Source organism: Aphelocoma coerulescens, chromosome 3, assembly GCF_041296385.1.
Source record: "Aphelocoma coerulescens isolate FSJ_1873_10779 chromosome 3, UR_Acoe_1.0, whole genome shotgun sequence".
Classification (NCBI taxonomy): Eukaryota; Metazoa; Chordata; class Aves; order Passeriformes; family Corvidae; genus Aphelocoma; species Aphelocoma coerulescens.
Genome location: NC_091016.1, coordinates 20,442,573 through 20,467,320, shown reverse-complemented (window position 1 = coordinate 20,467,320; position 24,748 = coordinate 20,442,573). Strand labels below are relative to the sequence as shown.

Genomic DNA, 24,748 nt, shown 5'->3' with positions numbered 1-24,748 from the left:
CAAAAGTAAATGATCATAGGATGGCAACATAACTTTCACTGCATTAAGAGAATCAACAGCTTTGTAGAAACAAGTTCCAACCACATCAGCTGTCTACTACTGTCTTATCTTTTTTAAATTGTAGCAAACAGAACCTCCACATCTACAAAGCATACAAACACAAGCATTAAATTTTATATCCCTCCTTTCCGTAGGGAAAGAAATACTGTCTCAGGATTGCTTAGGCTGTTAAATTTCGTGCCCTTCACAAATTGTGTTAGTCTGCAACAGCAAAGCCAGAGCTTTCCCACTGTCCCTGCAGCACATTCCCCTGGAAGTAAGCACAGCCAAGCAAATGCATGACTGCAGACTTCAAAAAGATGCACTGCTTTGATGTGCCATGGGTTTCAGGTAGTGGGTGTTAGCAGCAGGGTCAGGATTGGTATATGAATCTTAAGAGAGGGTATAAATCTACCTATTTCATCATGAATAGACATTTGAAATGAAAATGCAATTTGTTTTAACTGAAAGTTACAAAGTTCTATGGATTGCAATTTTTAATTATTAGTCATTGTTACCCTTCCTGTGCTCAAGGCCTTTTTTTGTCAGTACCATACAAGCACAGACCCAAACTCTAAGTTACATCAAAGATCTCTTTACATTTGCCATCCTAAAACAACTTTACTGCAATCTGCAGTTACAGGAAGAATTCAGTCTAAATATTCCTGCATGGCATGTGCCATGGATGTCCACATAAGGACCCCTGCAGCAGAGGGAATGGTGAACTATAAATGACTGGCAGGAAGATTTTGGGAAGAGCCTTCTGTTTATTTGCACAAAGTCAATACCCAGCCAGCCAGCAGTCAGAATTCAGACACCATTTAAGACTACTATGAATACAGTTTTTTTACAGGATCTCTTTGAGCATTATATACATTTTCATAGTGGGTAAAATCTGCCCAGAACTCAACAAAACATGCCCATCTATTGTTTGGGTGTTGCAGAAGAAAGATGAAAGTGAGATAGAGAAATGGTTTGCCTTCTTTTCAGGCGAGTGATGGGGTCACAAAGCAAAGAAAGATTTCAGCCTCTCATTTCCTCCCTGCATAAGCAGTTACTCAGAGAAAGTCTCTTCACAAAAGAAGGACTTGATATGTGCTTGTATAAAGGATGAGGGAAAACTGATAGCAGGTGGCACTTTGGTTCCCATATTCCCAGAGCAAGATAGAAGTAGGAGGATCACAAATGCAGCAAAGAAAATTTCTCCTTTAAGCATAGTACAGCTTGGCAGGCTATTAAACTTCCCTGCAAGAGCAATGGTATTGGGGTAATTTAATTGTTTATTAGTAAAATTCTTCAGTGCAAAATAGTAAAAACACAAATTCTTCAGGATTAAAGGACAAAATGTTGGGGTTTTTTTAAATCTTATGTTAAGCATATCATTCCATTTCCCTGTCCCTCAAAATCTGGCTTGCAACAGAACTGGAGGATGAAGCCAACAGCTCTGAATCAGATACAGCACTGATTTCAGACAACTTCATTGGCTCCAGCGAGTCACTCTGGGCCACCACAATAAATTTGTAGCAAGAGCAAGTTCACTGCTGCAGTTCAGCCAGTCTGTGAGGGGAGCTCCTCATTAAGCAAAGCAACTCCTGTTTAAGGAGGACAGCTAAGATCTTGACCCAGCATTAACTGGCAAAGACTGCAGCTCTACAGACTTCCAAAAATTTCAGACTTGTGCCTTTGACAGCCATTTCACAGATGCTCCTTCCCTCCAGCTCCAAGCCTCTCTGCTGGCTCTGTCCTGCTTTTCTATACTTTGTTGGCATCTCACAGCTTTGAAAACTATCACTTGCTCTGAATTTTCTAGTCCATGCTCAGAGCCAGCAACTGTGGTTGTTGTTGCTCCTTTTCAACTTAGTGTTGTCATTTTGATTGACTAAATAGCAAATCTTTCAATACCTGCTGTGTTTTTCAGCTCACCATCTACAAAGTAAGCATCTAATGCTCACAGACAGGACCTGGGAGAGCAGGAAGAAAGCAACCCCTAAAAACCAAATAATAGAAGACAATTTAAAACCCTGACATTTTTTTATGGTGGAGTGGTTTGCAGGAAAGCTACATGTGATTTTTAACTGCTTGGGACTATCAGAACACACCCTTCTCAGTCTGTAGAGGGGTGGCAGGTTCTGGCAGCACAAAAAGTCATTACAATAAGTTCCCCTTCACTGTCCACCCAAACATAACCCCCACTGGGGACAGGTCGTCTGAAAATTTATAAAATAGCTCGCCACTAAGACCAGTTTTCATCTTCTCTTTTAAATAATCAATAAAAATTGTTTTCCAACAATTTGCACCCTGCAAGAGGATTTCATTGCATCTTGATAATTTAGGATTTTCTTTCCCTGCTGTCTGCAGTTAAGGACTTTTTTTTATCTGTTCCATCTGTGAAGTGCAATGAATTTCTGATAGACTTTATAGTGACTGTCCTTACAGTTTAAATCTTCCCAGAGAACTTGTTTACCTGTGCTTACTAACCAGGCTGTGGTGTAATAAATCATTTAAATGGACTTACAATTTGGCTGTAAAACATCAAGGGATGCTGACCAAGAACACTACTACATTATAAGCAGAAAACTCGTGTTATAAACACTGTTCTCATGCATTATACACAGTGTAAGGTTAGATATTTTATGCAGTAATGGAGGCAATAGAGGAGGTGTTTTCTAATAACATTGTAAGTGTACAGAACTATCCCGAACATGACAACATCTTGAACCTCACAGTGGACCTGATTCTGCCCTAAATTAAGCTGTTTTCACTATGATTCCTTTCAGTTTTTGCTGGAACACATAAATCTGAATAACCCTTGAGAGATACATACGTGTGTGCATGTGGGTTATGTCGTGGCAGCATTTGGACAATATTACAAACTTGGTACCTTTCCATGGAACAAGGTTACCACACACAGTACCCCTCCAGGACTCCCTGGACATAGAGAAGCTGGTGGGACTTGTGGATGATGTATGAAAGCCATATTATTTTATTACAGCAGGACCTAGAACATCCAGGCAGAGGCCAGGGCATCATCATGGCAGCTGCCTTAAAATCATAACATAAAACCCCTGAAGTCGATGGCACGGAAGAAGAAGTATTGCCATCATTTGATGGAGAGGAAGAATTCAGCTGACAGACTCAAAGATGACCACATCTGCATCTGGCATCTGGCAGAGCCACATGATGTGCCTACACAATCTGGGTCATCTGCCTTCACACCAGGATGTGCCTCCCTGTACTTATTCAGCCCCGAGTCACTCTTCACTTACATAAAAAACCACAGCAAACACAAACATCAGTTCCCGAAGCATCCCATGAACGCACTCACATTACCCAGGAAGATAGAGCTGTCACCTCTAAAGGGTGATATAGAGAGCAAGAAGCAGATCTATATGATGTGAACGTGACCAGAGCCCAGCTAAGTTACAGAGGCGACACAGCTGCACAACATTACTGCTCAGCCTAGAAAACCCATGTTTATGCAGTTTAACTACTGCAGCCTGGGATCCTAGAGAATTTTGTGGAATTAAGGATGCTATCCTGTAGGGAAGGCCCCCTGAGATATCAAGATGACTGGCAGCACACTGTGATACTGTGAAGGAAGGGTTTCTCAGCTTAGTTAAATTTAGGCTTTTTCTTGTGGCTATCAACACTTTACCAGCCAAAACAGAGATAGGATTATAAGCCACAGGCATTACAAAACTTCATCTTAAGGAGTCAAAGGAGAGCATTAGGTCAAAATGATCTGAACCAAAATCTACTGGTATGAAGGAAGGAGAGCAAAACAGAAAGGAAAACAGAAAATTCATAGCACACACATCTTCAGACACTGGGAAGGAGAAAGACATGAAGGGAGGAGACCCAGCCACTGGAGTGTAAAGGAGACGTGATGAGGAGATGCAATGGGACATGGAACAGGTAGTTTTGCACTTTCCATCTGTTTCTCTGCTGCCAACAACCACCATGTGTGCATCACCACACACTTGTTGTTACCCTTCTGCTGCAAGTTTCCACAGTACCTTCCAAAGCAAAAAAGATCACATAAATTTTCTTTGGCCATGTAGGTAAAGCTCACTTCAGACTTCCCAGTGAAGTGGATGAGGAAAGCTCACATTTTACACTGACTCCAGTACGTTGTCCACAACAGTCAGCTGGCCCAAACTGGGATGTTTATCAGACCCAGAAGAGGATATTTGCCATCCCCCAACGTTGTCTTTGTTCTTTATAAGCTCTGCAGACACTCCAGCCTGAGAAAGAATCTGTGAGAACTCAAACAGAAAAGCAGTTCTTGATGAGCAAAAGTCGATTCGATTTATACTTCTTCCACCTGATTTATGGACAAAGCACAAGAGTGTGCTAATGTGGGGTCAAAGGATGATTCTCTGGGTCAAATTCTGCTCCCAGCTGTATGAAAACAAATTTGTACATCCATTTAATTGGTATTTACATTAGTGTAACCAAGTGAAGAAATTGTCTACTCAACTGATCTGGCTCTCACATTATGAAAATTCAAACCACATAAAAAACACCTGTTTAAATAGGCCATTTTATGCAAAGAAACTGGCAATCTCTGCATCCTTACCAGTCAGCAGTACCACCTCTTAGCCCCCCCGCCACTTCATTTTTAAGCATGCACTTCCATGCTTTGTTTAATAGACCCCTTATCTTAAAGGGGGATTTTCCTATGCATCCCTGAAAGCCTCTACATGGTCCTCCTTGCAACCCCATCCCAAAATTTTGCTGCAAAGCTGGCAGAACAAAAAAAAACAAAACAAAACAAAATCACAGCAGCAATGAAGCTTCTGGCAAACCAAGGTCCCTGCTGTCCATGCACACAAACCATCTCCTCCACCCATTAGTTCCTGTCCACACTTCCCTGAGCTCACCGAGATCTGTTTGTACAGCACTTGGGTACGCCAGGTCCATGGCCCATACTGAGTGTTCCCAGGCACAAGTGTAATGCAGACCACAAAGAAATCATTATCAAATCACAGGGAAGCTAAAAAGAAGCAGCTTTTCACCCACTTCCAGCAGACAAGAGGGAACTCGATCTTTCTTAACTTCTGCTTGTACAATTAACACTCCTTCATTTCACTTTATCATCATGGGGCATTTTCCTATTTGAAATTGTTTATTAACCTGAACCAATTTTTTTGCTATGTATTTACATTTAATCATCCAGCAATCCTGATTATCTTGAGTACTAATAATAATCAACACATTACCAACATCACTTTAGTTTTAAGCCTTATGACTAAACATTGCAAATTAATTCCAAGTTAATCAGTTTCATTAGTTATGCAAATATGTCTTCGGCTTAAAGCATTAAATCAGATTTAATTTGCTAAGACAATATTCATTGGGAGTTTATGCAATCCATTCTTGCTTTCCATTAATTAAGGCACATTACACTGTGGGGTCTCTATGCAAAAAAAAAAAAACCAACCTGAAAAGACAAAACTGTAAAACTTGTGGCTTCATTTGCAACTTTTGTATTATGACAAGATCTGAAAACAAAAGGAAAAAAAATCAAGTCATGGAGACCAAAAAAAAAAAAATCACGACTTCCTTGTAGCAGAAAACAGAATGGATTTAGATGCATTTAAACTTATATACATCATAAATGTTGTCTCAAGATCACTGTGTTGGGCTTTTCTTACTGCAAGAGTAGTAACACGACATCGCAGGTTATAGGAGTGATCTCACGTGCGCTTCAACTCTGAAGTATCTCAGTGGAAAGCATGAAGCAAACTCACTGAGAGCTGAGGATGATAAGGTGCAGAATTAGTCCTTACAGAATATGCAGAGGCACAGACCCAGGAGAGCTTTTGAGCAACTAGCACTGTAGACAAACAAACAGAGCTGGTTGATCCTTTTATTTATTGGGATAAGTTTCCTGTGCATCAGTTTCTCCTGTGCACAAACACAAATATCAATGTCGTTGAGTAGGGATTTAAGTACCTGGCCTACTGGGCAGGAAATTATTAGAGATACCTAAACACCAGGTTCTTAATACAAAAAACAAGCTGGGAAATTGAGGATGTGAGAGCCAGATGAATCAATGGGATACTCTGGAGACATGAATGGTCTGCAGCAGATCCAGCTGTGGATGTGCTCCTTGTTGCAGCACATCTGGACCTGCAGGTGCAGAGCTGAGCACCCAGTGACCAGCTCACACAGAAATCACTATTTACCCCTGTAAAATAAGGAAGGGCCAGTGATTAAAATGTTACTTGGACTCCCCATGTGCCATTGATGAGTGATTTTGCTTCTAGATGCCTCAGCTCTTAACTTTCAGTAACACTGGCCGGTGAAGAGGGATGCTTGAAGGACTGGAAGTGCTAAATATAAAAGCACTATGTAAAAGTTTGCTATTGTTTTCCCATCTATTTAGGTATTGATGAGGTTGGATTTATCCCAACAGCATTGTGGAAATAGATCCACACTGGGAAGTTCTGTTTTCAGGAACACCTTGATGTTTGAGCTATGGAACTGGAATCCCTACTCAGTCTTGTGAGTGCTGATTTGAAGGGCAGCAGAGTGACAGGGAATGGCACAAGTTATTGGTAGTTATTTGCATTTTCCATCTTCATGCTTCTGCCCTGTGCATTTCTCACTCTTTGAAATGTTAAACATATCTGAGGGCTGGCCCCAATCCACACAGAGTATGCACATTTGTGAACAGCTTTAGTGCTAATGAGCAAAGAAAGAGCAGGGGTAATTAAGGATTGAACTTAGAGCTAATTTTCATTTGGATGGACTTTAACTGTTATGGGATTTCAAAAGATTTTTCTGTTTCAGATACATCTTGGCCTGATACAGAGTGTTTTTGATTTCTGTGACAGTGAGCTGTGCCTCTCAACACTCCTCGCTCAGTCAGACCATGACTGGATGCACAAGGAGTTCCACGCTCCACTCACCCCACAGATCTGGCCATACTGCCCTCTGTGATGGCTTGTCTTCCACACTAATGATGCTCTTCCATGAAAGGGTCCTTAGGGAAATGGATCCCGTTGAGTCTACCAAATTTGAGAGGTGACAGAGGGATCTTCCCTTTGCACCTTTGGTACGTGGAACAAGTGAAATGATGCCACATTTGAACCACCTGTGCTGAGCTGCAGCTCTCCCATGACATCCCAAGCCAGGGGCAGAGGGAGCAGGAGAGCCTCAGACCTATCTTGCTCTCCCAAGCAGCTTGTGCTTTTCTTCTGGAACACAGTTTCTGAATCAAGACCGAGCCTTTCCAAACCAGTGAAAACTTCCTGCTGTTCTTTTCCATTCTGCAAACCGTTTCTCACAAGCCATCTGCCTCAACTTTGGCATGAGGACAATCTGGTTAGATCCAGGTTGGCACCAAGCCGGTTGATTAAACCAGAGCTCTCTCAAAAATGTGTCTGCTCAAAAGGCAGTTTCCTGGGCCGTCCATAATTCAGGTTTCTTTTGCACACCTAAATTGCATCAGTTATTCTACAGAAGTAAAGTCACATCTAAAGCCTGATGTACGACTACACCCTGGGACAAATTCCACCCTGCCACAGCTACAAGAACTTGGAGCAGCTGAACGTAGACAAATGGACTGGGTTATAAAAGTTGGGTCTGACTGCTTCATGTGGGAAGATGGAAGATGGGATATACACCTGTCTCCCATGGCAGCTTCAGCAAGTATTTACTTCTTTAGCAGACCTTTGCAGGACAGGAGCTGTTACTCCATGGATCCACAGGTAGCTGTACCTACACCATTCATCCCCTACACTCAGTGGGATTAATGCATGCAACTAACCAGCCTATGAGTGTGCTCAACTCACTTTTCATGAGATTGCTCACACCCATGCAATTTCAATAACTGACAAGCATCCCAGACATCAGGGACAAATTTTAAAACAGCAAAAAACTTCTTATTGTTACAGTACTTCACTCTTCACACATGCTCACAAATTTAAAAATTATAGAATTAAAAATCCCCTTTAGTTTTTATTCATCACAAATCAAAATGTTGGCTTTTATTTTCATCCTGAGCCCCTTACTCCCTTTAGCAGAATACAAATATGTACAAAGGTTTCATGGATACATAAGGAGTGTTGATACTCCCTCCATCTTTTAGGTTTTGGTAATCAATCATATATTTATTTAATAAAGATCAAAGCAACAAAACTTTTTTTTAAAGAGAATATTTGATTTTCTTTTTTAGGTTTCCCTGTTGCCCATCTAAACAAGACACACATAAAAAGTAATGAGGAAAGGTGTGAAAAGGGACTATCTTGACCTCTACATTTTTCACAACCAAGAGATGTGCTGAACAAATTTCATCTGTGGAGCTGCATCAATTACATATCAACTCACAAGAAGTGCACCCTGTTCCTATTTATTTGAACCCAAAGCAGCTGAAGTGGAGGCTTAAAGCAACTGACATCCCACACTGATACAACCTGGCCCCATTCTGAGCAGCTACACCAACGAGCGCCCTCATGACAGCAAAGAAACATTAGGATCATGTGGCCAGCCTGCCCTTGGGAAAGGAAGATAGCACACTGAGAAAGAAGAGAAAAAGAAAAGTAGGGGAAGCTCCACAAAATATCTTTCTGATATTTATCCCATCCATGTCCTTCTGCTTCATTTCATCTGGAAAACACTCTCCTCTGGCAGCCATGCACACAATCCCACACTTACCCTGAGCCAAAAGGAATGAGGTGGAGACAGGAGAGTTGAGCCAAAGGGTGCTTGCTGTGGGATCTGGGCATGCAGCAACTGCTAGCTGCCTAAGCCAGAGCTCTTTCCAGCCCCCCTTCACACACAGGCTTCATCTGTGCCCAGGGGAGCCAGCAAGAGGCACGGCAGGGCAGCACCAGCCCTACAGCTGGCAATGCCTTTGGCTTCCTGGGCTGGCCTGGGGAGGTAGGAGAGTGTGAGCAGGGCAAACTAGCACTGAAAGGAGTAGGAAAGGATGCTGTGTGGGAGCTGGAAATAGGGAGGAAAAATCAAGTCCCCTACAGGGCAGAGTCTCAGGGTAGCAGTGCCTGCTGGCCAGGCAGTGAACGTACAGCGAGAGCCCCACGGGCCTCAGGGACCTGCTCCTCTGGGCACCTTGGGCTGGCAGAGCCAGGGCAGGAGCGATGGGACTGGAGATAGCTGAAGAGTGCCAAGGCTTGCTTTGCTGGCCCAGATGTCTTTGGAGGGAACAGGAAGCTCCTGCACCCCAGAGGAGGCCAAGGGATGGGATCTGAAGCACGTCAGGGAATGCGCGGCTGAGAGGTTGTACATGGGAGAACACAGCTCAAGAAGGGCAGTGGGACATCCCAAATTAATATATAAAAGTATGACTCCAAATCCAAACAAATAAATAATCAGAAACACTGCACTAAGATGCCATCTGTGGCCCTTCCCACTGCATGGGGCTTTGGTGATGTGAGCCACCACCTGAGAACTTGCTTTTAGTCCCTTTGGCTGGTATTCAAACAAGACTGGCCCTGCTGAGCCTGACAAAACACTTCCTTTCATCCACAGTAGGCTAAGCTCAGTGGGAGAACAAGAGTGTGTCCTGATGGGAAAACAAGTAGAGAAGTGCTCCAGAGACAACTGGTAGAGCACACATCTCAGAAGGACATTAGCAATAACACATAATAAAGGCAATAAAGCCACAGCAGCAAAGACCTCCCAGCTAATCTGAATCAGAAAAAAATAGGAGCGAGACAAAAGTTCTAGCAAAACTAAAAAACATAAGAAAAACGACCTCTTACCTTCCTTTACTCCAGGCAGCAGCTTACACATGCTCAAGCCCCAGCCAAGAGCTGCACCAGTCATCTGGAAGGTGGGAGGCACAAGCACAAGTCCCTTTTGAGCAGGAAAGGCACCAAACACAGGCTCCCTTCCCCTTACAGGCAGAAGCATTTCTTCCCTTTGTGGAAGCTTTTTAAAAGACAAGGATGAGTTTACAAGGATTTCCTCCTCCTAAATGCTAGGTGGAGTGCTTTGCAGCTCTGGATCCTGAATGGATGCAGCTGTTTGCCTCCAGGAACCTGGCTCTAGAGTGAGCTAGGCTTCATACACCTGCCTCTGCCCAGAGCTCCCTGGCTTACTCTGGATGGCTCTTTACGCAGTTTGCATGACTTGGGATCGCTTTTTTGGAGGGGTCTCATTCCTTCCATGAGTTTTACAAGAAGCTTAGAGACAAAACTTTGGAGATGGGTGCTGCTGCTGCAGTGTTTGGATAGGTAATATGTAGGCAGAGAATTTTGGTACCAGCCCCAGCTCCTCAACCACAGGTTATACTACTGACTTCTGCAAAAACAGTACAGCTAAGCCCAGGTAAGAAATTAAGGAATTGGGGTCAGTCATCTCCTGGGGTTGTTCCCAAGCATTACACTAACTCCTCATCCACCTCAGTGAAGCACTACTGAAAATAAAAAAATAAATAAATAAATAAATCAAGAGGCATATGAGGTAAATCACAAGTAAACCAAAAGTGCCTATCATTTAGATCTTGATTTCAATCTCACTTTGTGTTGGTATAAATCAAAATGTCTTTCATTTTTCTTGAATTTCTGCCAGTAATCATTAAAAGGTTTTACAAAACAGTCTTTCTTTAGGGGTACTAGGCACTGTATATTCAGGGAGATAATCTGGTTGTCAAGATAGTTGAAAACATTAATATTTCTGGATTTTGGCCTGACAATGCAGCACGCACACATCTCCTCCAAAAACGTAATGCCTGCTCTCGCTCTTTACCTAAACAGCTGACAGACTCCATTAATTTGACATTCAGTTGGGGAAAAAAGAGCTGTATACTTTGGAAGTCATATAAGGGCAAGCAGAAATCATTCCTACATGCTTTATCATTATTAATGCATTTTCTGACTGATGGCAAATTACTCAATGTCCTGCACCCTTGGAGAGGATCACCCTTGGAGATATTGACCTTGAAATAATGTAACCACCCTCTTGGATGTCAGTGGAAGAGGTAAGAAAGTAAACAAGCTGAAGATGGATAACACACATTACTACTTTTTGAAATTAACACCAAGACTTGGAATTATTTTCCCTGCTAAGTCTACATATATTTTTCTAACTCAAGAACTTCTACTTTAATGAACTCCCAGGAAAAACAGGAGTATTAACTGCTTTCCAAACCATTTCAAGATATTTACCCAAAAAATAGCATTTATTTAATCATTATCGTATGGGCAGTTCTGTTTTTTAATCAACAGTTTGTGAGCTATTGTTTTCATCTAACGAACTTGTACTAACTATTAAGCCAATATTTAATAATTGAAATTACTGCAGTCTTTTAAGAGTGTCCCCTATCCATCTCTGCACTGTCAGAATCACACGAGCTGGCCTGCCTTACATAACAATTGAAACTCAGTTTAATTGCAGCCCTTTTGAACCTAAAGTCCATGAAATACTTGAACCAAAATCTCAGGATCTAGGCAGAATGCCATTTTCTTTTTTCCCTCTTATCCTAATATCATGGGAATGGCAAAGTGTAGAAACTCAGTGGAATTTTACCAATCTAGCCACATCTACTAATAGAATAAAAAATACCCATTCTGACTAGGACCATTAAAAAGAGATCAGATGTGCCACAGGAATTTTTGTCCAGGGTGGCATCCCACAGCACAGAGCAAACACATATGTAAAATTAACAAGGCTGGGTGCAAAACTGCTTCTGACCTCATGAACTTTGGAAGTCACATTTTGGTCTCATTTGCAGCAATGTTAATCCAGAGTTCAATCAAATTCAAATTTATGCCATTACAAACATGAGCAGAATTTGGCTCTTAAATTACAGCAGCTAAGCACAACAGATTTTGTTTCCCTTGGAGTGTTTTAAGCTCCTGATACAGAGACAGCTTTTATGTCTTTAATAATGCCTTCTTCCTGAATTCAAAGAGGGAAGCATCAAACACAGCCCAGAAGAGCAGGGCTCCCTTCATTTCTCACGATGGCTTTAATTTATTTTAAAATAGTCTTTAAATCAGTGCATAATACATGCTAAAAGTGACAGAGGAATCAGGCTCAGACCTCATTGTGAATGGCTCAGACCTCATTGCAAATGGCTGTACCACCCTCTTTTGACATTTTGAGATAACAGACAAAAAATAAATAAGAAGGTGAAAGAAAGTCTTTGGAAGAGGGACAGAAAGACTACACTGTACTTAATTATTGATTTATCATCCAAATGACACACGGATTACTGGATCAAAGACCAGGGGGTTTGTCATCTAGTGAATAAAGCTTACAACTCATCCTACTTCAAAGCTTACCCAGCCTTTAGGCTTTGCTGTGTAACTGTACCTGTACAAATTCACGGCCTGCCTTTTCCGTTCAGGGCCCCTCTCAGGCACTCAGAGCCTGGTGCAGACAAGGAGCCCCACTGGCCTCACTCAGCACCTGCAAGTGTACACTCACACACAGTTATAGGTTATTTAACTGATGGGTCAGTCAGAGAACTCATTCCAGGGCCCAAGTGATAAAAATCCCACTCCCCTGACTCTCCTAATTTACCCTCCACTGCAGAGCTGGTCCCTCTGCTGAGAGCCCAGGGTTAACACCCCAGTGCACTCACAGCCTTCACATAAGGATGCAGAACACCCACAAAATGGTCACAGTCCTCTAATTTGTAACAACACAAGCACTAATCTTGTCATCATCTTCATGAAGAACTGACATGTAGCTCTGGCACTGCACTCAAAGCACACACAGTGAAGTCCTGGGGCACAGTAACAATTGTGCAGACCTGACCAGAGCCAGATTATTTTCCGACTGCTTACAGAGGAGCCACAGGCTTCTTTCTCTCTCAGCATCCTTCCTCTGGCCTCTACTGGAGGTAAATCACTGGTTTACATACCCTGGCCAAAGCCCTCCTCAAAAATGTAGTATTTTTTTGGTCAGGAATTGCCACAAATCATAGCACAATGCTGCCAGACAAACAGGGAAGAAAGAGTCGATCATTAAGTAATTGGCTAAATAACAGAGCCACACTTTCTGTAAACAAACTCTCCTATTAATCAGCACTCAGGAGGATGGACGTGGTCCAAACTTACTACTTGCTGCTTTGTGACTGTAGTGACATATTTTTAACAGCATCTTTAGAAACACGTTTCTTTTTGGAGTTCTGGGCCTGGTTAAAGCAAAAGACTGAAATGTTAAAAATGTAATAAAAAAGTCTGAAGCAGTACTTGACAAGGCTGACTCAATCATTGTCAGCTCTAATTCAACTGTAATTAACACAGCTCAGCACATTGAGCAGTATGTTAGCAGGGCTATATCAACTATTCTGGCCAAGTTAATCTATAGGGTAGAAAATAATGAGCCACTTTAGGTTTAGTTCACTAAACAATACACAGAAAAGCACTTCATCTTTCCAATACCACAGTGAAAAAACAACCTCACACAGAAAGCAGTGAGCACAAACTCCGGTGATGTGCCATACTGCCTGTTACCTCTGTGCTGCTCTCAGTGTGACACCTGCCCTTAGGATGAAGTGTGCACTCAGGAACGATGGGATCTGAATTGCCATTGCACCATTCTAAGTCTGTCTGCATGGAGGAGACGAAAGCCAAAAAAAAAAAAGCATAATTCCTCATGACAGATGTACGCAGCATCAGACATTTCTAACAGAGTCCGGGTGGAAGAAATACTGGAGCATCTGTGGGCTGCTCTGCTTTTCAGGCAGAAAGCACAATCCATGGCAGCCTACATGCTCACTGTTATATTCTGGAAACTAGAAAAGCATATGTTACAGCAGATGCTGCACTATGATTTCCCCCCTTGGACTCTGTTAAGGGCATTCAGCTAATTGTAGCACTGTAATTAGCTGTGTTCTGTATCTCAGAAGCAATTTTTTCTGCACAGGAGTATTCCACTGGCATTACTTCTCTGAGGAACTGTAAAAAGGCATGTTAAGGTTAATAAATGGAGAAAGAGAAGGAAAGATAGTCAATTAGAATAACTGGCCTAAACTGGGTCTACAATGAGTGCAAGATCTGGGGTGCTCCTAAGCAAATCGGGCTGACAGGTTGCAGCCCTGAGTGAGCAACCTTGTACCAGCTCCTCCAAGCCAGATCTGCCAGTCCTTGCTCCATCAACCCCACACTGGAGGTCAGTGGGAGATCCAAAGGAGCGAGGACTGGGGGGTTTTCCTCTTTGCATTTTTTGCCTGTGCAGAACAAACCTACAACCTACAGCTGCAGCTCTGGCAGCTGTTATCACTCCTGCAAATCCTCTCTGCAGAAGGGCTCACATACACTTCTGCACAGCGGCCTTGAGGCAAGGATTCAGGAGAGCACTCCAACATGTGTAAAGCAATCCCTGCCTCTGCCAGCACTTGAGCAGAAGAATAACATCAGATATATCTTGAATTCCCTGTGACTTCAAACTTAACCCATCAAACTTAAGCTCCCACTTAAGTACTGCCAGAATAAAGATGGTTCCTGGAACTGTAAAATGCATATATTGCCATTCATTTTGATTATACAGACATGTAAGAATGTAGGTGTAAAACTCTTTGTAGTAGTTTTGTTGTGGTTACAGAGCTATAGAAGGCTCCCCCATGTATAAACTGCTGTTAATCCTGAATCTGTCAATTTAGGTTAAACAACATGTGAGTATATGTCTATGCTATGGATAATTACTGCTTCATCTTGGATAGATATTAACCCAGGACCAGATGTGCAAACAGCAAGATTAATGATCATGTCTTTCCATCAGAAATAAAATTTTTTGCTTACAATTCTAATTTAGGTATGTTAAAAAAATTTGGCATCAAAACATTTTGATATGTATGGGTAACATTTCTCAGCTTATGGGGGCACAGTGTTCAGGAATAGGTGCACTTTCAGGGGGGTAAAATTTCTTCTCCCTATGTGTACAATATTCCCTTTGACAGCTTAGGTGAATTAGAGGGCTTAATGCAAATCAGTGGGCTGAATGCAATTAAGTATGATTGTTACAGATTACTGAATGGCTTTTGCATTTGATCACAAGATAGATGCTCTTACACACATGAGCATAAAGACACACACGTTATAAATGTAAGATTTATAATTACACAGCTAATCGCGATGCTCTGCCAAATCTGCTGAATGGGCAGCAGGAGGCTCAGAGATCTGGTATGTCTTGACATCAGCACAAATCCAGCCCTCAGTGAGCCCTAAGTTATGAAACACCTCGCAGCCACTGGTACTTTACATGGAGGTCAAAATGCTGAAGGCAAAAGAGAAGCAGGTAAGGACAGAGCAATGCACCTGCAGCCTGTGCTGTGCTAGCATTGCTGCCAAATGTGAGAGTGCAGCTCATACCCAAACCAGCTTGAGCTAACCAGTTTTCACAAGGCTGCAGCACACAAAACCACCTTTGCCCAAAATGGCTACATCACAGCGAGGCCAGTCTGTCCCTACAATTCACCATCACCACCCCTCAGCAAGCCCAGAAGGTCACAGAGGCCACTCACGGTGCCTTGTCTCCCAGGCATGACACAGGCAGAGCAGTGCCACCGCTCCTGGCAGGGACTCTGCTGAGAGAAGTAGTCACGTCCTCAAACACCACACACTGTTCGAACACCCTCGTTAAAAATATCCTCAAAGGCACCTGAGCATCAGTGACATCTTGCAAACCATCAAATGTTGTGGATGATGGGGGCAACCCATGACACCTGCCAGGCAAAGAGTGACAGCAGGTGTCACTCAGCCATGCTGCCCACCATGCTCTTCCCAGGATGGCTCGTCAAACAAATTTTCTTTTTAATTTTGTGGTGTTTTGGGGTTTTTTGATGATGATGCACTACTTTGCCTGACTTTGGGAGTGTAGGCAGTTTTGTGGACAGGCAAACTATACACAGCAGAAGGGAGTCAGCTTCTTCCCACCAAGTGCACATGCAGTCAGTCAGGAACCAAGCTGCTCCTTGGGAACGAGTGGCTCGGCAGAAGAATCCTGGAGATGGGACTCTCTTGCCCTCTGACCGTCTCCTCCCCAAATCAATGTATATGGGCACATGTAAATAGTGCAAGAGTACAAACAGATTTTTCCTCACTGATTACTCCTGCCATAGGAAACCAAGCTGTAGGAACCCAGAAACCTGCTACTGTTCAACACTGGCAGCTGAGTGTCAAGAAAGGGTCAGCAGTGCCACACCGACAGATCTCAAGGAAATTGCAGGTCCTCACAAGGGCACAACGTCATCCTACATTTGCCAGCTGGCACAGTTCAGTTGATCCCTTGATTTCACAAGCCCATCACTTTCTTTGATTTCAAAGGTGATGGGGAGGTGAGGTGGGGTGGGGGGAGGAGGAGGAGAGATCAATATAAAGGCACATGCTAGCTGGAATTAGGTAGGCCATCCATCAGAATAACCCTGCTGTAGTGCTGGATAAAAGGTTATGCCAAGCATAGAGGAATAAAGTGACGGAGCACACCTCATAACCATTGCAAGGTCAGGATAAAAGCTAACATCACTATCAGCTAAAGTGCAGCAGATGACACTGAAGGAAGAAGGCTGAGTGGATGGTAGGGCTCTTGGAAGGGACAGCAAACAGGGCTTTGCCACCCAACCCTCCTGTGCAAGATTTGGTTCCAGTTCCTGATCCAGATGGACACAGGTCATGATGCTGAGGCCAGTCCAGGGGAGTTCTTAGCAGTTGCTAACAATTCCCCACCACTCAGTCCCTGCTGAGAACACAGGGATGCCCTCAGACCACACACGTCTCATGTCTCATTCCTGTCTCACATTTTATTCCTGAAATGTGTAAGGCCTTATTATTTGATCCCATTATTTTAAAGTTGGAAGAACTCTTGTCAGGCAAATCCCATGTTGAACTGGGTCATTCCCTCCTTGACTCCGACTTTTCCTGGATACACTTGAAGAGAGGGGTAGGATGATGGACCCATACCCTTACACTTATTTTACAAAGCCTGCTCTGGGGAAAAATTATCTTTTTTGGTGGCTTGCTCCATCACTCATCATAAATAAGGTCCTGAATTCTAACTAGCTTCTAACTAGCTTCCTTCTAGCTTCTTGAAGCTATAGTTGTAGCAATAAACAATAATAACAACAACAGATAGTTACGTGGAAAACAGTCCTTCACAAAATGGATGGGCCTTTGTGAAGATAAGTAGTGCTAAGAACATGATTTCTTCTTTCATACAAAGGGTATAATTGATCATAAAGTAACAAGTCACGCACTCAGAAATGCATCTCTGATCACCCAGCAGACAAATTATAATCCTTCGTCAGAGAAACAGCGACCGCGCACGGACCCGTAAGAGAGTGTTTGACAGTGACGTTTGTGATGTATCCCAACCACTTCCGTACCCAAACGAGGCAGCTGTAACCACAAAATGCCAGTTAAGGGAAATGCGGCACATTTTCCCTCAGGCACCAACTCTCAAAGACGTTCACAGCCAGATAAATGGGTTTTTCCCAGGCCCACACCTCCTCACAGCTTCCCCACTAGGAACGGGGGGCACTGGGGAACTTTCTGCTAGGAACGGGCAGCACCGCTTGCGGTCCCTCCTAGGCAGGACAGTGGGGAGCAGAACTTCTGAAAATCCAAGGAAACCTCTGCCAGCTACCTGCAGGCTTTGCAGCCAGCTTTCCTAGTTAGAGCCGCCGAGGAAGGACGTTCCCCGGGAAGCCCCGGGGGCCGGAGCGCGGCATCCCCGCAGCATGCCCGCGGCAGCGGCGGGCGGCGCTCCCGCCCCGGGGCGGGCGGAGGAGGCGGGGGCACGGGGCCGCGTCCCGCGGGCTGCGGGCGGGCAGAGGCGAGCGAGAGGCAGCGGGAGGCGAGCGGGGCCGGCCATGGTGCCCGCGCTGCTGCCGCTGCTGCTGCCGCTGCTGCTGCCGCCGCTGTCCGCGGGCGCGGGCGGGCGGTGCCCGCTGCGCTGCGCCTGCACACACGGAGCGCTGCGCTGCCCGCCGCCGCCGCACGGCGCGCTGCCCGCGCCCGCCCGCGCGTAAGTACCGCGGGGCGCTCGGACAGGGACCGGGACCGGGATGGGGATGGCGGCACCGGGGCCTGCGGGGACTGCGGTCCCCTTCCACCCGCCGTGCGGGCTTGGAGCATCGCTCGCCGCGCGGAGGTGCGGAACGTGCGGCTGGAGTTTTCAAACTTTCCGAGTTCAAGCGAACCCGGACGATGAGTTTTCCCCTTGGGAGAGAGACGCGCATCCTTTCGGGATCTTTTCGCAAGGGGCAAACTGTGTCACTCTGCAGCAGCCTCAGTGACAGAGGAACGGGGTGCAGGTGTCAGTCAGGGCTTTCTGTGGTCTCCCGTCATTGCACTCGACATGAAGTGCCTTTCCTGTTCCCAAACCAACGCCTTGTAGTGGCATGATTGGCTTTAAAGAAAACGGATTAAAATACAGAGATGTGACCTTAAACCTTCTGTCAGTTCTAGGGTTTGTTTTTTTCTTTCACAAATCTGTTGGACTTCTTGTAACCTCTTCTCCCAAAGCGTGTGCAATTAATTTTCCCTGTATCCTGAAGCATCAAAATCCTCCTCACCGTGCTCATTGCATCTTCTTGAGGTTCAGCTCATTGACAAGTTCTTGACTACTTTCTTTCCCCCTTTCTTAGTAAAATAATTCCTGTGAGTTTTGACGGCTGTTTAGATCTCTGCAGGGTGGTCCATCATAACTTTCTGCCTAATGCTTTGCTGGGAGCTAGGATTAAATAAAAATAACAAGGCATCATGCATTTTCCCCACTCACACACCATAGTCCAAGCTCGTGATCTAGGAGACCAGACCAAATAATTGACATACGTAGGTATACAAGTGTGTTGTTGTTTATGGGCTCAGTTACAGCCCTGATCTAAACAATCATGGCATCAAAATATGGGATTAGAAGAGCAGCAGATAGCATAGTTGCCATTTCCAGGATCCCTTGGTTATGTCTGCATGAATTGAGCTGGGGTTTTCTTATTATGACCCTTTTGGTAACAAAGCCTGTGTTTTCCATTCTCATCTGTTTTGTTTGTAAATTTAACTTGTTCTTGAAATTCCCTAGGGATGATACTAACCCTGATCTCCTCTTCCCTTTCTCCCTAGCTCAGGAATGGATAGGAGCAAGGAAACCTAATTTGTACTAATCTAGAGCCGTGTGAACCATTCCTCCAAAGTCAGAGATTCTAGAAAATTCTCTATCCTGGATTTGTTCCCTTCTTATTTCCCTGTGTTGCCTTAGTGTCAGAGAAAGCAGAGCCCATGGAAGCAGGAGAGACTCTCCACAGTTTTTGCAACAAGCACATTTCTTCCATAGTATTCACAGCCCCTGCAGAGCTGGCAGTGGATTAAGTATGTTTATTAGGATGATGCACATCACAGCCAGGAGAGGTTACCAAGAGCCCTAAACTTATGGGATTTTATTCTTTCTCTGTTTTGGTTTTGTCTTTTATTTCTCCTTTTTCCATCTGTCATCCCAAGAAGAAACCACATCTCGACCTCAGTGGTCACGTTAGGACAGATAATGGGTTTATGGCTGCTGCCAGTTCTTCCTCACTGAGAGCAACAGGGCTAGGTAACGGACAAAAAGAAGAGAAAAAATTTCCCTTTCTACCTTTAATATAACATTTAATCCTGATGATTGTACACAAAGTCCCACTATTAGGCTGGCTGTAGAAACCAACTTTACAGTCAGAAAAGAGTTCCACCGAGATTCAGCTCAATACTCCTACAAAGAAAATATTTGCACTTATAGAGGTCAAAAAAAAATCCCTTTCAGTCTGCACTCACAGACATATCCAGCTCCTTCTGCTTCCAGCCTGCTTTACGTTGAACCTGAACCTATACTATTAAAATTTCCACTTCTTTGTATTTTTTTAATAGAAATCCTGCATTCATCACACAGTTACAAAGCTGTACATATGATTGCAGTCGCTAACCCTACAGATGTACACATATTCTCACTCTTTTGTTTAGTTGTTATTCAACCTCTTTTACTTTTCTTTCATCTCTTCCTTTGGTTTTCATACCAGTTTCTTCTTATCCATTTAGCTGTTGTCTTCCCCTCTCTCTTACTCATATAGTTTCTGGAGCTTTGTTAGTGCTGACTGCTTCTCTTTCCATACTTTACCAATTTTCCTAGCTCTGTTCTCCCCTTGCACAGCTCTGTGTATGAGAAACAAAGCCAGAGAATGTTAATTTTATCCCCTCACAGCCACATCTGTACCTGGAATCACAGCATGGTGCTTGCAAGTGCAAGTGGTTTAGGTTTTACAGCTCAGTTCCCGGGGTGGCCACATCCTTCCGTTACACTACCACTGTAACACAGAAACCAGACCTCAGAAAAGTCCTTCTTAATTGTATGGCCAGTCAAGAAAATAAGCTCCAATATGTAACTCCAACTCTATCTGAGTAAAATCTGATGCTGTAATGACCTGTGCTTCCAAATGCATTTTTGATACTTTACTATATTCCTAGTATATATCCCATAGGGAAATTTCAGCCATTTTTCTTTACCAGAGTTATCCTTGCCATGTCACATTATTGATGAAAAAAGTTCTCAAAATTATTAGACTTCTGACAGGTTGCAGAATTATGGGATTTATACAGTCCTGAATTGACCATATTTTTCTCAAGCTCCTGTTTTTAGTTTGGACATTACACAAACGCTATAGAACCTCCATTATTCAGACACCTTTGAATGCCCTTTGGCTACAGCAGCTATATGTCCTCAGTCTCAGCAGAAAAATAACCTTTAATACACCATTATATTTTGAAACAAAATATGTTTGTCCTTCTTTTGAAGTCTCACATGTACTTTTGGGGTTTTAAGCAAAGTCTGGTTGGATAGGTACCCAACACCAGCTGTACAGCAATGGGCATTGGATAACTTAAGACCTTTTGCCCCTTCAAAAACTTCATTTCATGGTGAGGTTCACTTTGCCATACCTGAGTGTGTGCCCCTGTGTGCAGAGCTTCTGCAGTTGGGTGAATGACATGTGATTAGGCACCAAATTATGAGACATCAAATACAAAACTTTGTGGCAAAAGCCTGAAGACATAGATAGTTGTACCATGTCTTCCTTGAGGGCATATTTGGCTCTTTGGGATTGTCAAAAGAATTCAATTTCAGGGCCAAAGTGTCTTCCACAGGAGATTATATCACCCATCATCACCTAGTGGAAGGTGCTCTTTGGGTGCTTGTGTTATATCATAGTTCACATTTCAGGTAGATAATGCCCAATATACAGAGCTTTAAAAATCAATGCCCACCCTACTATGCTGCCTCCCAGAAGCTGATAAAAATCCTAGGAAAATAGTGGGTTTTCAGCCATAGTTTCCATCAATATTCCAAATCCTCCCAAGTTTAAGGGTGCCACAGAATAAAATGCTTGCCAACAAGAGTCTACCTTATGCTTTCATCTTTTGGGCATTAAAAATAGAAGTAATCCTATAAAATAGACACAATAAAATATAAAATATAACAGCCAACCCAGCTACAATAATTCATTCATACCTATTGCTATTGGGCCTGTTCTTTCTATTGTTATTACTATTATTATTATTGTTGTTGTTATTATTAATGAGTTCAACTAAACACTTTTTGCAAAAGGCCACTTCTGTAATACAGGGATTTTCTCCAGTGGTGTGAGTGGGCTTGGGCTTTGACTCCTCCTCAGCAAGACTGCAAGTGGTTCTGAGCTTTTGGGGCATCCAGAGCTCTCAAAAGCTTTTCTTGGAGCTCAAGTCTATTGGTGGCAGTTCCTGTCTTTCCCAATGCTCTTGAGTAGCCTTAAATACATTTAGCTTGGCCATTTCAAACCTTACTGCCTAGAATTATGTACCTTGAAAACCAGTCTTGATAATGTATAGAAATGCCAAGGGCTGCTGAGTGCCAGGAAGTCTGGCTGGCTCTCCATTTCCTTCTGTCTTTTTCCAAGGATGAGAAGTCCTGCAATTCTGTGGAGCCACAGCACTGTCAGCACTGAATGACAGCAATGAGTACAAGCATACAAGTTATGGTGCATGAGATGGGAAAGAAACTTTACAGGCTTTCATAAAAGGGCAAAAGTTTATCCTTTAACAATAGTCTTTCAAAACAGTGCAGGTAACTTACATTAAAGATGGGTGCATCCCTCTTTTCATGAGCTACAGAAGTCAGGCCAGTAGTGTGGGCAAGTTAGATGTAGAAAAACTTTGTAAAAACATTTTTTGTCAAAAGCTTCCTCGGCTGAATGGACATATCTGAGTATCACAGTCGGAGTGCTGTCAGAAAGAAATCTGAACAGGCCACCGCACCAGGAAGACCGAGCAGATGAAACATCTACAGACAGAGAGGAACAGCCTCATATTTAAAATTTCTGGTCCTCAGGGGGGACTTCAACCACAGCAGGACATAGGCAATCCAAGTTTCCTGGAATCCTTTGATGATAACTTTTGTCTCCAAGTGATAGAGGAGCCAGGGAGGAGAGGTGCAGGGTGGGCTTTGTTCTCACCAACAAGAAGGGGCTGGCAGGGAATGTGAAGCTCAAGGGCAGCCTTGGCTGCCAAGACCATAAATGATGGAGTTTGAGATCCTTAGAGCAGCAAGGAGGGTGCACAGCAAGCTCATTACCCTGGACTTCAGCAGAGCAGACTTTGGCCTCTTCAGGGACCTGCTTGGCAGAGTCCCATGGGATAAAGCCCTGGAGGGAAAAGGGGCCCAAGAAAGATGGTTGATATTCAAAGATCAACTCCAAGCTCAGGAGTGATACATCCCAACAAAGAAGAAGTCAGGCAAATCACCAGAAGGCCTGCATGGATGAACAAGGAACTCCTGAACAAACTCAAACACAAAAAGAAGGAATAGAGGGTGGAAGCAGAAACAGGTAGCCTGGGAGGAATTCAGAGAAATTAAGCAGATGGAATCAGGTTAGGAAAGCTAACGCCCTGATGGAATTAAGAAAAGGGGAAATATAACCCCCATTTTTACTGAGGGAAATCAGAAAGACCCAAAGAAATACATGCCATTGAGTCTTACCTTAATGCCTGGCAAGATCCTGGAGCAGATCCTCCTGGAAACCACGCTAAGGTGCATGGAAACTACGGAGGTGATTGGTGTTAGCCAGTGTGGCTTTATTCAGGACAAATCTTATGCCTGAAAAATTGGGCGGCCCATTAGGATGGGGTTACAGCAGTGGTGGATCTGACTGACATCATCTGACATCATCTACCTGGACTTGTGCAAAGCATTTGACACTGGCCCACATCCTTGTGTTTAAATTGGAGAGAGATGGGTTTGATGGGTGGGACACTTGGTGGATAAGAAGTTGGCTGCGTGGTTGCACTCAGTCAATGGCTGAATGTCTGAGTGGAGAGCAGTGACAAGTGACATTCCTCAGGGGTCATACTGGGAGCAGCTCTGATTTACATCTTTGTCGGCAGCGTAGTCAGTGGGACGGAGCTCACCCTCAGCAGGTTTGGGGTGGAAGTGTGTGTGGGGTGTGTGGTGGCATCGGCACGCTGGAGGCGAGGGACCTTGAGAGGTGGGAGAGGCGCGAGGCCTTGAGACTGTGCAAACCTCATGGAGTTCAGCAAGGCCAAGTGCAAGGTCCTGCATGTGGGCCAGGGCAATCCCAAGCACAAATACAGGCCGGGCAGAGAATGGATTGAGAGCAGCCCTGAGAAGGACTTGGGGGATGAGAGGTTGGACATGAGCCATCAATGTGTGCTGGCAGCACAGGAAGCCCGTGGTATCCTGGGCTGCATCCAAAGCAGCGTGGCCAGCTGGGCAAGGGAGGGGATTCTCCCCTTCTACTCTGCTCTTGTGAGACCCCACCTGGAGAGCTGCATCCAGCCCAAGGGCTTCCAGCATAAGAAGGATGCTGGAGTCCTGAGGAGGCCACAAAAATGCTCAGTGAGCTGGAGCACGTCTCCTGAAGAGACAGGCTGAGAGAACCGCAGCTGTTGAGTAAATATTCATAGAATCATAGAAGGGTTTGGGTTGAAAAGGACCTTAAAGATCATCACCTGTCACTCCAAGCCATGTGCCATTACAACCAGCACGCTGCTCACCCACCAACATGTCACAGGGAGGTCGTAGGCTCATGGGCTGATGTAACTGAAAGCCGAGATTTGGTTTTAGCTCTTGCACCTTCAGTCACATTTCCATTTCCCTTGTAAATTATAATATTTTTTGCAAGCAGTTTCATAAAAGGTATGTTTTGTTTTCCAAGCAGCCTGAGCTGATGGCAGAGTTACAGGGTTATAGAGCAGGAATTTCTCAGCTTCTACTTTTTGCTTCTTCCTGAAGTTCTTTTCCTTTTGGCTCAGAGTGTTAAAACCTACTGCAAATTACTTCTACCTGTCTCTACCCTTCAGGGAAAAATACTTTCTTCAAGCTGCACAACGTAGATTCATCTCTGATTTAACCAAACGTCCCACACAGCAAAACATGCTAGCATCAGTCTAGAGACAGGTATGACCCAATCACAACAGCATGAATAACATATATATCCTCTTATCACCCTTGTTAGGTAGGGAAGCATTGTTATTCCCAGTTTACTGACAGGTAGGCAAGGTCCAAGGGAACGAAATGATTTTCCCCAAATCACACAGACTTTTCGGAACATAGCTAGGAAGTGACTTCCAGGCTCCTTGGTACATCCAGATTTGTAACCCTTAGCCACAGTATTTGTGACAGCCTGCCTGTATGTGTAGGTATGACATATTTTTAAATATATAAAAATATATGCATATATATATAAAACTTGATGAACATTTAATATAAGTATTGACAA

General features: G+C 43.8%; 1 long non-coding RNA gene across 1 annotated transcript; it reads right to left on the bottom strand.

Moving 5' to 3' along the window:
- Positions 1–605: 605 nt before the first annotated feature.
- On the bottom strand, positions 606–9,986 carry LOC138107760 (uncharacterized). The gene is made up of 3 exons (XR_011149689.1): positions 9,771–9,986; positions 5,483–5,543; positions 606–4,440 (listed from the first exon to the last, which is right to left on the bottom strand). It is a non-coding gene; the product is annotated as an uncharacterized lncRNA (long non-coding RNA).
- Between the last annotated feature and the right edge of the window lie 14,762 nt (positions 9,987–24,748).